The sequence below is a fragment of the Haliaeetus albicilla genome, chromosome 1 (genome assembly GCF_947461875.1).
Source record: "Haliaeetus albicilla chromosome 1, bHalAlb1.1, whole genome shotgun sequence".
In the NCBI taxonomy this organism is placed as follows: domain Eukaryota; kingdom Metazoa; phylum Chordata; class Aves; order Accipitriformes; family Accipitridae; genus Haliaeetus; species Haliaeetus albicilla.
The window spans coordinates 42818577-42832100 of record NC_091483.1 but is presented as its reverse complement, the minus strand read 5'-3'; positions in this window follow the sequence as shown (position 1 = coordinate 42832100).

Here is a 13524-nt window from a genome sequence, read left to right as displayed (position 1 = left end):
CCTCAAAGGACTCAGTAATATCAGAAATAATGCAACTTTATCAATAATCAAAGGTTTGCAGTTTGGAAAGTTTGGACTGCACATCTCTGAGTACCTGTAAGAAGTGAAGTAATGCATTCAGTGCAAGAAGTGCAGTGTTTGATAGAAATGGCAATGTTGAACAAGATCAGTATGAATGTACTTGTAAATATGTTGTATAACCCAGAAATCACAAATACAGTGTAACTTACCATCACTGGCTCCAAATCAGGAAGATTTGGGTTTAAACTAACAGTCAAGATACAAGAAGATATATGACTTCATCTGAAATCAGATAAAAACAGATTTTTCTAATCAAGTCATTGCATCAGTCTTCTATAAAGCATTAAGAGCCTTTCTCTCATTGTGAGCAAGTCATTGTTTCAACAACCTTTTTAGGCATGCTGAGAAGCATTTTTTAAATAGCAAGGACATTTTAATTGTGGATGACATGAATCAACTATGTGAAAGAACAGCTGCATCTTCAGATGACATGAATAGAAGTGTGATCTGCGTGTAAAGTATAATAAAAGAATGTTTTATCCTCCATTTACTATTTTTGTGCAAGTTCCACCTCAGAAATTTAATTTTAACTGTTCACAAAAAAAGCTAGAAAAGAAGATAAGGTGGTAGGGAGGAAGCTTTTATGTGCATCTAAAGCATATGTTAATCTGTTTCAAAGATTACCTTAAAAAAATTATTTGTTTTCTGTTCACTGAACACACTGCTTCACTGAAGTCAGGGATGACAGATCTCAATGTTAAATAACTGCAATTTCTTGAGTCTAAAACCTGAGCCTTCTCATTATATGCTTTATAACTGGAAGCAAACACTGACATCCAAATAGCTATGAAATTCAGCCTTTACAGCTTAGGCATATTCTAATTATTCTTATAGGATTATTACTCATATCTTATATGAAAGACCTCAAATACAGGAGGAGGCCTCAAGAATTTAGACAGAGAATGAATTACAAAGCATACCTTGAACACAAGAACTGACATTCAGCCTCTGGCATGCTGTCATCAATAGTCACCAGTGCTTGATACTTCAGATACCACAACAAATGCAAAACTTCTTGAGTTAGCGTATGCATTCCAACTAGTATTTTGTACTGTGTACTCTGTTGTTCTAGCTACTGCAGATACCATTCTCTCCTAGGCAGAGTAGTGACATAAGGCCATCGCTTCAGATCTTTGACAAGTTCTGAAGACGAAGAAGCTTACAGGATGTTTTAAATTTATTCTTGCATGGACTACAGGACAATTTATAAAATAGCAAGAGAGCTTCAAACCTGAAAACTCAGCACTTCCAGTTCAGTCTAGTCTGGGAGTTGACAAATATCACGTCTATGACCACAGCACAGCCAACAATTATCCGGTGAACAAAAGCAATGTAAACCAATGCAGAGGGTTGAAAGAAATGTTACTCAAGCTATGTTAAATTTAAACTGCCAGACACAGTAAAGTTAATATCAGCATAAAAGGAGGAGGGAAAACTGTTCAGACAATTCCAAAACCTCATCAGAACAACAGCTTCTTAAGTGACTTTTCCTAAACCAACACACTGCTAGGAAAGTCAGCCCATAAGGCAGACAAATGCAATAGAGAAAAATTGAAAAACTTTGAGAGGGATTTTGTCAGGAGAGGCAGGAGAGGCAGTTATATCAAAGTTAAAGTTCCACAAAACAAACATCGGTTTTGTCAATGGGGTATTTCTGAGGGGAAAGGTCTGAAATATCTCCAGAGCAGATGAGGAAGAGTTTGCCAAATGAGTTATAAACAATATTTCAATCAAGATGAGGGAGTTCATCCTCTCTTCTTTTGGAAATTTACAAAATACTCATACTTCACTCAAATCTCAAAATCTTTCAGAAACACTGGATTCTCCACATAGCACCAGGCATTAAGACATAATTTTAACAATTTTATTTATTGAAAGCTTACTGCCAGTTTTGCAGGAACTTGTAAAACCAAGATTATACCTGGATAGACAAAAGTCAATTGGCAATCAGGCAAATAAGAATTTCTCTGTGGAAGGCAGAGAGGCTAACATGGCTTATAAAATACATAAGATTACAGTTGGGCCATCTTTTAGAGACACTGAAAAATAGAGAAATAAAGCCAACAACTGACACAGCAATAGTGGAAAATCACTTTCTGTACTGTTGTGCAAGTCTTGTCTAAATTGCTTAAAATACAGTCAGTTTCTAAATCCATTCACCCTGACGCAAGCACCTCCATATCCATCATCAGTTCACAAGCGATTCTCAAATCTAGAAAAATATATTATTCCCACAGTCTGTATGCATACTACTTAGCAACCAAAAATCTTCATGAGTTATCAGATCAAACTTTCAAAGCAGCTTCTTCCAATGACAACTGATTTTTAACTTGAAATTTAGTTTCCAATGCAAAACTCGGCACCCTTTTCCATCTATGCACTCATATGGAAAATACAGATAGTCAAGAGACTTGAATTTGCATTTTCTGCAATTTCTTCTGGTGGGATGAAACACTATGGATACAAATTACAGCGAGAAAATGGGTAGATTAGACCTCAGCTCTCTGAATATTTAGCACCATAATGTTCTCTGCCTTGAAACTGTTATTTGCAGGTTGGGAAAAGAAGCTTCTCCCTTAAACTGTAAGAGGATTCCCTTAAGGAAGGGCAATTGGAACACTAAAAGAACTGCTTCTACCAAGGCTAGTCATATCAGTTCCTTAGAGCAGGGGTGGAAATCCTGTCAGTTGGCTTATGCCCTTCCACAGCTTCATAAGGTATCCTTTGAAGCTGAAGAAAACCTTTTGAAATGACCAGTTATGCAAAAAGTTTTTTTAAAAACAGGTTATTATGGAATACTGCACTCTTCCAGGTATTCTGTAAATTGGGAAATAACCAAAGATGCATGGGGATCTGAGGAATATGCCAGTAAAGTTAAGACTTTTCCTACTTCTGCTTCAATACAATAGCTTTCGCTAAGTAAGCAGGCATGCTCAGCTAGACAACTTCCCTCCGAACTGTCCAGCACTCCGCAGCACAGTTTCAGGCTTTAAACTCTCTCATTAAGCCGATATAGACTTTAATACCCCATGGATTTCAAGGCCTTTCTGCAAGAATTACTTTATATGCAGTCCCAGAATTACAGGGTATGCTCATCACTCCTGCTAGAGACAAAGAATAATTAGGAGAACTGGTCAGGCTTTCAGGTTGTCTCAGTCATATCCAAGCATATCTGTAAATGTCTACAATCATGCTGAAATATTATGTGACAAAATCTTTCCCTTTCATTTATCTACTAAGAGCAAGCAAACCTAAAACATATCAAGATTTGCAGTCATTTAATATTAAACTAAATAAGGAATAGAGAGTCATCAAACCAAGAAGTAGGATTTGGAGGAGGGGGGTAAAATATTCAGTTTCTTATCATACAAAACTAAGTCCAAAATCTTGATGTATTTTTACCCAAATTAAAGACTTCACTTGACATGATACTGCTAGATTACAGAGCAAGTTTAGTAGAAACAATGTTTTGAGTAGATAATTCAAAAAACATTTAGAAAACTCCAGCAACATCTAAATAAATAAGCTTGAAAACAGAGTATATGATCTCTTCTCAAATAGATCAATGTATGGTAAGATTTCTATTTTGAAACTGATGTTAATTTCCATTTTGACAGAGAAAAATATTTGAAAACATTTGACAGTGGAACTCATTTAAGAAACAAATCTAACATCTCATACATTATGTTCCTCTCACCTCCAGCACTCACATTTATTTCCACTCACTGTTGGCCACAACCCGGATGTCTAAAAGGAGATGTTTACAGCTCCTCATCTATGACTGTCTCACTCTGCCATTTGAGCCTCACTCCTTCCACTCTTACAGGCTCACAGCCTTGTATATATAGTATTCTTCTTCTCCCCTCCCTGAAGTGAGGCTCAGCTACAGACTCTTCTCAAGAGTATTTCACCACCTCTAGATGCTTTCGTGTCAAGAGAATCATGTCATAGAAATCAGAATCACCAAGGTGACTGACAGCTGTAAAAGGCTAGGGCATGCCATCTGATAGACACGTTTTGAGCATTTCCTAACAGACCTCAGCCCTGGTAGCCTCAGAAGCTGCAACACTGTCTATCAAGATAGCAAAAAGAATAAAAATCCTGATATCTTACCAAGCTTGACAAGTCTAAAGTCCAACAGCAAATATCCAGCACAGCACCTCAACAGTCTTTCATAAACAGATAGCCAGGAATCAGACACAGGCTCTCCTTTTGGAATCATGGTTTTCTTGCAGCAACTTCAAAGCTCCTTCAGTCTGACAGTTCAGTTTTCTACTGACTTTAAAAAAAATCATGAACACCCAAGACTCATGGGTAATACACTATACAGTAGAACATGATAGATGTCAAAAACGCATGGGCAAATTCCAAGAACATTCAATAAGGTGATTAGTTTTCTAAATAATATTTTTAAATGTTTGTATCATCCCTACATCTGCCTATGGTAGGTGTAGTCAGAGCAAAGCTGGCATCTGGTTAAATTAGGCACAGGGTAAGCATGCTAAAACAAGCACAGTTTTCTAAAAAATTACTGCAAGTTTCAGCCTGAAGTACCTGCATGGGCAATATGCAGCCATCCTAAAAGCAAAAGCATATTAATCCAGAACCTGACCCCAGCTACTTCAGAGAATCCCCAAACACGCATCAATCTTTCCAACCAACTACCAGTCTCATCCATGTGATAATCCCTCCTAAGAATTCCTGTGCACCACAAAAAAAAGGAACTTCTCTAAACTCATATGTGCCTTAGAATTTTGATTCATAATTCCTGGGATCCCTAGGACACTGTCACAAACACAGTTAATCATTTACAGGCAATATGGCAGCACAAGATCATCTACCTATAAGCATCGGCAACAGACTATTCCCTCTGACTTTCGCCCCTGCTCCATGACACAGACATGGCATTAGCCAGAATTACCCTAAAAACATGGCCTCATTCTATAAACAGTTACTTATACTCAGTGCTTCAGAGAAATGAAGAAAATTCAGGCATATTCTACACATGAAGATAAACTGTTTTATTATGCCTTCTATTGCATTTGCCTTGTGAATATGCTTGTTTTCTATGTTTACTTCCATCATGCTACAGTTCATCTTACTTGTACCAATCTTAGTTTTACTAATTAATCAGACATTTATATAACTTAATTCCTGAGGAATTAACTTCTGCAGTTTAATTGCTGACTGTTAGAAAAGCACTTTCTAAATCCATTTGAAAAGCAGTGATTTATATCATCAATGCAAACAGGGAGCAAAACAAAAGCAACTGCAGAGCTAAGAGCTTTTGGTGAATGCCAAAATGCCATTAAAATGCTGTTCATAGTCTATATGATACGGTCAATTTTATCATTCTTTCTGTGAATGCAATTGCTTCCTCGGAACATGCTGACGGAGAGGTACAAGTCCACAGATTGTTGGTGCTTGCAGAACTCTTTTCATTTTTTAAATTTAGTGGTGTCTGAAAAAACACAGAAAGCTAGTGTACTTTACAAATCAAGATCATAAAAATGAACTTGGCTGAGGCTGTCTCTTTGAGGATTTTGAATCGTGCCCCAGATAAGCCAGAAGGAAAAAGGATGAGGTACTTGTCTGGGACACAAACACTGAAGTACAAAATACATTAAACAATGATAGCACAATCAAGACTCACTTGACACAGGAATAAAGCTCTTTTACAAAGTGAGAGTAGGGAGTTCAACATCAGAAGAAACTAACTGTACTATTTAAAAACAAGATAAAACTACCCATCCTAGAACTTTCTTTTTATTATTTGATGATGAATTAATATAACCTTATTCAATCTGTATCCATCACCACTAAAGGAGCATTTCAAAGACCTACCAAACCTGTAGAACTCACGATTTTGCCTCCATCAGTCCTGTTATTCCAATAGATAACACATCATTCTGATTGTCCTATGAAAGTTACATTGTGCATTACAGCATTAGACATAGCAGCAGCAAAACAGTTTGTCACTGCCTAAGGAAAAGTTCAGTTGGTCACATTTGGTAACAAGTAGCATGTAGACAACAAAATGTACCCTGGTTGTAACCCAAACAGATTGGTTAAGGATGTCCTCTGAAATGAGAGAAGAAATTTGATTTAACTACCAAGCTGTTCCATATAATATGAAAAAACACGATACAAAAGAAAGCAAAATGAGAAGGAAGATCGAGGAACCAACAACAGAGCTATAGGTACAAGAGGAAAACAGGATAGAGAGACAAGGGACTGAGGAATGAAGAGTTTGAAAGGGAAAGGAAGAAAAAAAAAAAGGAGATGATACCCAAAGATTCTACAGCACTGTAGAACTCAGGCAGACATGAATATACTTCATGAAAAAGGATCACCTTGACCACCTGCAAGGATAGAAGCCCAAGAATCTAAGCAACAATGCATATTTTTCACTCTTGGAACTGCAGGGCTCAGCATTTGTTTGAATAAGGATTACAGAGTAGAAAAAGATGCCATAATTAAAACAGACCTTGCTTCAACTTGAATTAACAGATTAGCATTATCAGTACAACAGTGCACTTAGAAATTTCATTAGGAAAGGAACAGCCACATGTAGCAATTGTCCACAGAAGAGAAACCCAGTGCTTTGAGCATGTTCTGACAGAGACAATGTTCTCAAATATGAGAAAGAAAAGGAGGACAAAACAAGAGATGGTCGGGGGGGGGGGGGGGGGGGGACCCAAACAAAAAAAAAAAACCCAAACAAACAAACAAACCCCCCCCCCCCAAAAAACAAATGACACAGAGTATCCCTGAAGCACTCCTATAAACGTATGGCACTCACGTTCTCAGTTCTCCCAATTCCTAGGTTTTTTTGGTTTGGGTTTTTTTTTTTCTTTCTTCAAGTATGTTGAAGAAAATTTAACCTTCATTAGAGATTAACTTGTTGTCAATGTTACAGAAACTTTTTACATCAAAGGACAGACTCCACAGCTTCTGAAGATTCCCATCTATTTTAGGTTTGAATCTTAAAGGCATTGGCCAACAGTGAGGTAAATAGGAGATGCAAAACACAGTAATACAGTATGTCAAAACAAACATACTAGAACAATAGTCACTAGTGAAGTTAAGCAGGAGATGGAGTTGGTCTATTTAGTAAGTCTCTACAAATATATTCTTTTCCAAAAATTTTCCAAGATTTTTAATGAGCCCTAGTTACATGTAATAGTTGTGAAGTATATCAGGTGAAGACTGGATATTACGGGGTACATAAGACAGGAGAGAATTTGCACACTTCTGTATTGGGTTTGTGTGGCAAGGTTTTGGTAGTGGGGTGGGCTACAGCAGTGGCTTCTGTGAGAAGCTGCTAGAAGCTTCCCCTATGTCTGATACAGCCAATGTCAGCCAGCTCCAAGGCCAAGGCCATCAGTGATGGTGGTATCACAGATTTAAGAAGGAGGGGGGGGGGGGAACTGTGCAACAGTAATTGCAGGAGACAGGAGTGAGAATATGTGAGAGAAACAACCCTGCAGACACCCAGGTCAGTGAAGGAGGGGGAGGAGGTGCTCCAGGCACTGGAGCAGAGATTCCCCTGCAGCCCATGAGAAAGACCATGGTGAGGCAGGCTGTCCCCCTGCAGCCCATGGAGGTCCACGGTGGAGCAGATATCCACCTGCAGCCCAGGTAGCTCCCCACACCAGAGCAGGTGGGTGCCTGAAGGAGGCTATGACCCCGTGGGAAGCCCGCGCTGGCTGGAGCAGGTTTTCTGGCAGGACTTGTGACCCCACGTGGGACCCACGCTGGAGCAGTCTGTGCCTGAAGAACTGCAGCCCATGGAAGGGACCCATGTTGGAGCAGTTTGTGAAGAACTGCAGCCCGTGGGAAGGACCCATGTTGGAGAAGTTTGTGGAGGACTGTCTCCTGTGGGAGGACCCCATGCTGGAGCAGGGGAAGAGTGTGAGGAGTCCTCCCCTGAGGAGGAAGAAGTGGCAAAGACATGTGATGAACTGACCACAACCCCCATTCCCCATCACCCTGCGCTGCTGGTGGGGAGGAGGTAGAGAATCTGGGAGTGAAGCTGTGCCCAGGAAGAAGGGAGGGGTGGGGAGGAAGGTGTTTTAAGATTTGGTTTTATTTCTCATTATCCAACTCTGGTTTGATTGGCAATAAATTAAATTAATTTTTCCCCAAGTAGAGTCTATTTTGCCCATGATGGTAATTGGTGAGTGATCTCTCCCTGCCCTTACCTCTGCCCACTAGCTTTTTGTTCTATTTTCCCTCCCCTGTCCAGCTGAGAAGAGGATTGATAGAGCAGCTTTGGTGAGCACCTGGAATCCAGCCAGGGTTGACCCACCGCAGCTTCAAAGGCAATAGCTACATCAGGCAATCTCCCCAGATTCCCTGTATATTCAGAGTGACAGAAGCACCTTCAGGCTGCTTTAGGAATTCTGTATCATCTCTGGAGCCATGTAATGACTGCAGGCTGATAACCACTGTAAGACTGATTGATACGAGGATCTTGCTTATCCACACCCCACTCTGATAACACACATAGGCATCGGTTCTCAGAAGTGACATAATTTTCTTTTTACTACAGATGTAATTTGAACATGAACTGAAGAAACTTAGCTCTTAAGAAGAGCAAAACCTAATGGAACAGAAGCATAATTCTATCACAACTGCTGAATGTAAGATTTGGCTTGCAGTAGGATACAGAGGGATAGTCTCAATTATTTTTTACGTTTACAGAAGCAAGGCCCAGAAATTAAAATTTAAGAGATAAATGTCCAAGTCAAGATAAACTTACTCTTATGACAAAAGGCCAAATTCTAATCAAGAATTAACAACAAAAAGCTATCTTCATCAGTTTGAAGACGACTAGACGCAAAACTAGCAAATTATTCCATGATGAATAGAACAGACAAACTTCAAAATACACAAAGAAACAGAACATATCTCTAGTACCAGTTGTCACCACACCTGAGAAACATCTTTTCTCCAGGCAATGACAAGAATGAAGCAACAGTTTCACTTTTCCATGATCTCATTCTGCCTTTAGGATCATTTCTTATTCCATGCCACTTTTATGTCAGACTAAAACACGTGACCTTTCTAGGAACAGAAAAACATACAAGGCCAGGGGAGAAAAACTCTTTTGCCTGCACTAAATGAAAATGGGTAATAAAGGCTGAGCCCAGGGAATAACATATGCTGCAAATAATAGCAAGTACCCACTTCCTGGGAGATTTACACAATAGAGTTCACATGTCAGCAACTGTTTGCCTATAATATAAATTCAAATTGACAAGACTGAGGTATTATGGAACAGCATTTATCTCAAGATTGTCAGGAGAAGTCATTTCATTTCTTATGATTCATTTAATTTATACGTTAGTGTATTAACTGGATATATTATTGATCTTTGCTCCATCCAATTTCAGTTGCTGTAGCATGGACAAAGTGATATGAAAAATATCACTCCTGGCTTTTTTTTTTTTAAAGTACAGGAGTGTCTGACATGTCTAAGGAAAACATTTCAGTGTATTAGACATCCTATCAAAAGAACACATTCTGGAGCAAGCAACTGCTTTTCAGGAATAAGTTACTGTGAAAGTCAGTTTTTCTAGAGTTTGTACTAGAATATCTAGAAAAACTGTTTTTCTAGATACCATGCTTTCCTCTCTCCTTGACTGGAAAAAGGCAAAGATGGAAGCAATCATGACAGCCCTGGTGCACTAAAAAAAAAAAAGAAAAAAAAAGAAAAAAAGGCTGTCAATCAGAGACTAAGACTGCTACATATCTGGGTGAAACTACCTTTCAAGCACAGAGGGCTGCTTCAAACATATACAAGCCACAGCTGTCACTCTGCAGAACCGTAAGTCTTTCACTCTAAGACAGTATCATTTGACAGCTGCTATGAATATTATGAATACCATGGATGTCCCATTACTTTCATCTGACAGTCTCTGAAGCATAATAAGGAGCCAGACATTAAAAAAGCAGTAACAAAATGAGCACCAGCAGAAAGCACACTGACATAAGAATGTCCTCCTAACTCTGAAGTAGTCAACAAACATGAATAGCATACAGGTGAGCCTAGGCTGCCGTTTAATTTTATTTGGATAGGCAGCAGGATTTGGAACTGTTTGAGAATCTTTCTTCACTGTTCCCCAAGCCCTCTCCCACTTTTGGGATGCATTAAGTTCTATAATCCTGGATAAAGACAATATAAACTGGTTTTACTATGCAGTTGCCTCAAAAGAGGGGGAGAGAAGCAAGTGACAGCATTCTACTTGTTTTGCAGTAGCTCTGATTAGGGGCCAGCAAGATCAGGGTCCCACTGAAAAAGGCACTGCATAAAGGAATAATAAGAGAGTTACTTTCCCAAGAGCTTACAGTGAAGACAGACAAAAAGTCAGGAAATTACTCAAGTAATCTACAAGCCAAAGGACAATTAACATCACATCTCTTCCACCAATTCTCTCTAGACACAAAGCCAGCACTCTCCTAGCAGTTTTAGCTTCCTACAGGAAAAAGAGGTACCTCTGATCTTTACAGTAACTGTGTCAGTGGCTGTTCACAACCTAGATTCAAACTGTTCTGCACTGCTGAGATCTTCCTGATCTTCGTGGCTGCTGCGCACCTGTGATGGTTTGCTGCGTACAGGGCGTTCTGCAAACACAAAGGTACTGCCAGAGTCAGCACTTTTCCTGTGGAAGGCAGCCCTTGGCAGTAACAATTTGCTTCTGATGTTTAAAATGGCTGATCTCACAGCTACCCATTTCCTGGTCTTATATGATTTTCTCATGGGCAGACATTGCAATTCGTCACGTTAAAATTTCCACCTTCACATTGTAACACTATTTTGGCAGCACCACTTTTTAATTCTGTTGTCTCCAACTAGTAATAAGCATTACTGGCCCAAATTTAACCCATTAATTGAAATGCAGATAGCCAAGCTGTTCAAGTGGGAGTCTTAATTTCGAGTTTCAGAAAGTGCCTGCAGTGAAGCAATTACAGTCAAATAAAATATGCCAATATGATTTTATCTGAAATTTTTATTGAGTTTGAGTTCACTACCAGGAAACGAAGTGCGTATGCGCCATCTTATGGTCAACGAGAGTGGGTGCGAGCCCGCAAACCAGGCTTTCCAAAGGGCAACCTTTATATGGCTTGGTCCACCACCACTGAGGTTTTAACCCCTCTAGTAGTTTTACTCCCAGCTAAGTGCTCCATAGACGGTATCATATTTTTCATACGACTCACATTTAATAGATGTGAAATTATCACTTCAAATAGGGCACTCGGCAAATCTTACAGAATGAACATGCTTTAAAACTATAAAAATTACAGTATCCCAGGATACGTTGCAGCTTCTTAGGGTTATTTGCACTTTACATTAAAATTGATACAGTTGCAAAAACAGCATCTCAGTTGAATTTTGGTGTGTACTGTCTCAATTCTTTGCTCTCCTCTTGGTCCTCTTAAAAGGAATACTGTTTTGGTATTTCTGAAGTCCTTAAGAGAGAAAGAAATAGTGCAGGAACATTATTTGCCTGATCTCCTTGTTCTCTTAAGTCAAATTGCTTTAGGGTTTTTTGTTCTATTTGTTGGCTGTTTGGGGTTTTTTTAAACACATAACTGGACCTAGCTTAGCCTCAGCATGTAGACATTTTACAGACAGGTAGAGTACATTTTCAGATGACAGGAGAGGAGATATTTCTCATTAGGAACAACCATATGTGAGCCTTGCCAATGCTTCATGAATTATCTAAGACTTGCGCCAAATAGCCATTGTTCTAAGTGTGCACATAATACACAAAGACAGCAAGGAAATAACTATTCTTACACAGTAGGAAAACAGAGCACTCGACTCGTGGTTGCTAAGGAATATGAACAGTGATGCAGAGATCTCCCATATGAATCCAGAGGGGATAAGCATCCAAACATTTGTACACTTTTTTTTTAATTTGTTTCAATAGGATGACACTGTAATTGGCTAAGAGACCAGACAAAGCCCACAGAAATCAATGGAAACCTTTCTTTTGACTTCTCTGGGCTTTGGTCTGTGCCACAAACTGCAACACTGACAGCCTGGAAATGCAAAAACAAGATTGCACAAAAAGCAGCTCAGATTCAATCTGTGTTTTCACAGCCAGCTCCCCACAGAAGTTTGGTATCTCTCCATTTGTGGCTGCTTGGGGACATAGCCAATATACTCAGTGGCTTTCTTACATGTTGCCATTTTCTAGGTTACTTCATATTTATATGCCCATCTTTTATTTTTGTCTGTACATCACACTATTAGAAGATAACTACCTAAATTTGAAGTTGTTCAGGCCATGAAAGTTAGTAACAAAATTTGATTTTCAGCGTAACAGCGCTCACATACCAACTAAAGTGAACAATCCTTTCTCACCTACATCACACTAGGAAGGATCTCTATTTCTATTTCAATTCACTCCATCTAATTATGGAGCCTTTCAGCAGATGCAAACACTGGACACAGTCACCCAAACTAAAGAGGAAAAAAGGTATCTTGTTACGGTGCCTCCTCTTTCTTCTAGAGCCATTTCACTCTTATACCTCAGCTTTGCCTTGAGGAGGTTTTGGAAGGTGCCAGTTAAAAAGTGCTTTAAGGACCAAGCACCTTAAAGCCTGGTGATTTACTGATTTAAAGCCTAGAAATGCTCCAGTGCTCATCCCTTCCAGCATTTTCACTTTCCTGCCTCCAAGCTAACTATGAAGACGTACATGCTGCAAAGCATGCCGGGTTTCGCATGTCCTTGCGTTTTTCAGACTACTTTATACCTAGACCCCTCTCTTCCATTTTGCACTCAGGAGCAAGGACCATGGCAGCCCTGAGGTGCTAAAGTCCAAAGCCGTGACTAGAAAACGACTCTGTGTCCCTGGACCTTTCTAAGTAGCACCAGCTAGTCACGTGTGTTGCACAAACAACAGCAGGTCGCACCCAGAGAGCGGGGGACCTGTCACGACACAGTTGATCCTGCTTTTCCTGGCACCAATCCTGCTGGTCTGTGGAAAAAAAACGTACTTTCACATGTCCCACTTCCAATTTTGATCTTAGTCCTCCTTCCTTTTATCAGCAGAAGCTTTAGCGAAAACACGATACAGTGGATTAGAGCATAACTCGGTTGAAAAACGAGAACGTTTTTGCTGTGCTTTAACCAAAGCAAGTTCCTTCAGCCCGCGGGGCTCCAGCAGAGCAGGCCCCAACGAGCGGTGGGGTCAGAGACTGGCTGTGCTGCTGCTACTGCTGCTTCACGAACCTTGGAGCACAAGGAAAACGGTACCCCCGGTTGGTCCGTTATCGCCGCCCTGGTGAGGTCTGCGAGACAACGCCGGGTTTAGCTCTCCTGCTCCACGCTACTGCCTCTTTTTGGCGATTTATAAACTAATAACTTTATTACAAAACTGACGTAGTGACCGACCGCGCCAGGCCCACTAATCCGTCCTTCCGGACGA